We start from the raw sequence: 3,454 nt of genomic DNA on the forward strand, positions 1-3,454 counted from the left end.
GTGCTGTGCCCCTCACATATAATGCCCCCTGTGCTGTGCTCCTCACATATAATGCCCCTTGTGCTGTGCCACACATATAAATTATATGTGTGGGGCACAGCACAGGGGGCATTATATGTGTGGGGCACAGCACAGGGGGACATTATATGATATAATGCCCCCTGTTATGTACCCCACACTTATAATGCCCCCTGTGCTGTGCCCCTCACATATATTGCCCCCTGTGCTGTTCCCCTCACATATATTGCCCCCTGTGCTGTTCCCCTCACATATATTGCCCCCTGTGCTGTGCTCCTCACATATAATGCCCCCTGAGTGGACAGGACATGAGGCTTTATATGTGAAGGGCACAGCACAGGGGGCATTATATGTGAGGGGCGCATGATAAGGGCATTATATGTGCGGGACGCATGATGGGGGCTTTATATATGAGGGGCGCATGATGGATGCATTATATGTGAGGGGCAAAGAATGGGGGCATTATATGTGAAGGGCACAGCACAGGGGGCATTAAATGTGTGGGGCACATGACAGGAGCATTCTATGTGAGGGGCACAGCACAGAGGGCATTATTATGTGGGGGAACAGGACAGGTCATATTATATGTAGGGGCACAAGATGGGGCATTATTACTATATGTGAAGGCACAGAGTGTTTTGCCTTTCAGAAGTATAGTGTATATTGTGAGGAATTTCTGGGGTGGTACGTTTTTTAGGGGCCACAATACATTACGGTATTTTACTCAGAGGGTAGTTACAGCACAGCAAGTTATATTCAGAGAATGCACTGTGTGGTAGTATTAGATTTAGAGGGCACAGTGTGTGTTAGTATTATATTCAGTTTGTACAGTGTGTGATAGTATTATATTTAGAGGGTGCAGCGTGTGATAGTATTATATTCTGAGGGTGCAGTGTTTGGTAGTATTAAATTTAGAGGGCACAGTGTGTGGTAGTATTATATTCAGAGGGTACAGTGTATGGTGGTATTATATTCAGAGGGTACAGTGTGTTGTATATTCAGGGGGTACAGTATGTCAGAATTATATTAGGAGGGTGTGTGACAGTATTATATTCAAAGAATACAGTGTTTGGCAGTATTATAATAATTATTGTTTTCATATAGAGGATCAGAATGCATTGGCATAGTGAGGAGACGTCTGGGCATCAAGTTCTGCAGAGAGAAGATTTAGCTGGAACAAATCCTGGCGGTATGTACCATCTGAATTAGATAAGGAAAGACTATAGAGAAGACGTCACCTGTAATCACTGATATCATTGTGTATTCTCCTCACTATAGAGAAGACGTCACCTGTAATCACTAATCTCTATAGTGAGGAGAATACACAATGATATCAGTGATTACAGTTGACGTCTTCTCTATAGTGAGGAGAATACACAATGATAAGACGTCACCTGTAGTCACTGATATCACTGCGTATTCTCCTCACTATAGAGCCTTAGCACTTTCCCATTCTGTGGCAATTGGTATATATGATTATTTTTCTGACATATGAGCACGGCCTAAGAGTCTTAAACAAGGTTAGGACTGTATGATACATTTAATAATATTGTAAGTTCCGTAATCTTCTGTCCGCCAACACAAAATACTCTAATAGCGCCCCTCCCGAGACTCGACTCTGGATCCGCCCCTGCTCCCAGCATGCCCTGACAGCCGAAGGCTGAGAGTTGTAGTTTTGCAACAGGTGGGCAGCCACAGGGGATCGGTGTTGCAGTATGTCAATCTAGGGCCATGGTGTCTGATCTTGAACTGGCAGCAGGAGCCATGACCACTTTAAATCAATGGCTGCTGGGACGTATGACTAGTGACATCCTTCGTTCCAGACCGCAACGTCAGGGACGTCACTCGTCAGACGTCCCGGCGGCCAGCGCTGCTCATTGAGCCTACCGGAGTAGCATTGATCTATGTAAGAAACCTATGGGCCCAGGCTGTTGGGGCCACCAAATGATATTACATATACAGAATGTCTGGTTAGGAGAAACAAATATAACGCACCCACAGGGAGTGGCGCCATTTTAATAAAATTTGTCAAAAACCTTAGATAACAGTCATACAGAATATATTAGAAAGCTTTTTTGATTTTCAGCCAATCAGAGAGCAGCACTACTGAAATAGAACTCCCAGGAAGTAACAGCGTGTCACACATGTGATGTCATAACCATTGTCCACCAAAGAGCAGCACTGAGCAGAAATAACACGGCTCCTGTTCATTCTCCATCAGTGAGGGGCCGGTGCTGGACACTGTGTAGGGACGCGGGAATGCAAAGTCATACACATGACTGTGACTGGTAAGTGTTACATTGTTGTGTCCAAAAGGTCTTTAGTGCAGTTCCATGTGTATTTCTATGATAAACATGTAAATAATCTATCTTTTTTTTCTTATCTTAGATGCACTATCTCCAGGACATGGAGTAGCATTTCCGGACCTACAGCAAGACGTTGGATGAAGGCATAGCCCCAGAAATAACACTGGTCCTGTTCATCAGTGAGGGGCCGGTGCTGGACACTGTGTAGGGACACGGGAATGCAAAGTCATGCACATGACTGTGACTGGTAAGTGTTACATTGTTTTGTCCAAAAGGTCTTTATTGCAGTTCCATGTGTATTTTTATGATAAACATGTAAATAATCTATCTTTTTTGTCCCCTATCTTAGATGCACTATTTCCAGGACATGGAGTAGCATTTCGGGACCTACAGCAAGACGTTGGATGAAGGCACAGGCCTAGGAATCATGCACATACACAGAAACATTTGCCCAAATTATAGAGGTAACCTCCTTTAGTATGCCCAGAGGAAGGGCCATACAGTAGCCATGGATTCCCTACAGGTTTCCTCCCCTCTGGAGGTTTTTCCTGTCCTGAGTATTAGTTACTGTACGCTCTTTGTGAGTGATGGGAGGTTACAAAAAATCCCCTACACAAACATTTTAATAAATAATAAATAAAGTTCCCCTTTTTTTAAACTGTTCTTTGACTTGCTCGACTCATTAATTTATTTCTGTGTGTGAAAATAGAGTTAGCAAAACATGGATGACCAAAGCTGCTCTCCTGCATGATCTGCATAATGTGGTGCAGAGAGAGGCAACTGGTGCTGGGTGGTGCAGTTTATGAGGCAAACGTAGAACACCCAGCAAGTTCCATGCACACGCCTTTTTCTGATGAATGGGACTCATGCAGGGAACTTGCTAGGGGTCATACGGTTGCAAAGGATCAACTTTTGGGTACATGAACTGTCCCTTAAAGGGGTACTCCGCCTCTAGATATCTTATCCCCTATGTAAAGGATAGGGGATAAGATGTCTGATCAAGGGGATCCTGCTGCTGGGATCCCAGCAATCTCCATGCAGCAACCAAAATTCTAAATAGTATGTTTAGATCACTGGTTCCTGTGATGGGATTCGTGACATCATGCCACACCTTCTTGTGACATCACACC

The 3,454-nt window shown here is 44.2% G+C and overlaps 1 long non-coding RNA gene across 1 annotated transcript; it reads left to right on the top strand.

Moving 5' to 3' along the window:
• The first annotated feature begins 2,197 nt into the window (after window positions 1–2,197).
• On the top strand, window positions 2,198–2,988 carry LOC130368210 (uncharacterized). The gene is made up of 3 exons (XR_008892362.1): window positions 2,198–2,306; window positions 2,407–2,571; window positions 2,674–2,988. It is a non-coding gene; the product is annotated as an uncharacterized LOC130368210 (long non-coding RNA).
• The last annotated feature ends 466 nt before the right edge of the window (window positions 2,989–3,454 follow it).

This window comes from Hyla sarda, chromosome 4 (assembly GCF_029499605.1).
Source record: "Hyla sarda isolate aHylSar1 chromosome 4, aHylSar1.hap1, whole genome shotgun sequence".
Taxonomy (NCBI): domain Eukaryota; kingdom Metazoa; phylum Chordata; class Amphibia; order Anura; family Hylidae; genus Hyla; species Hyla sarda.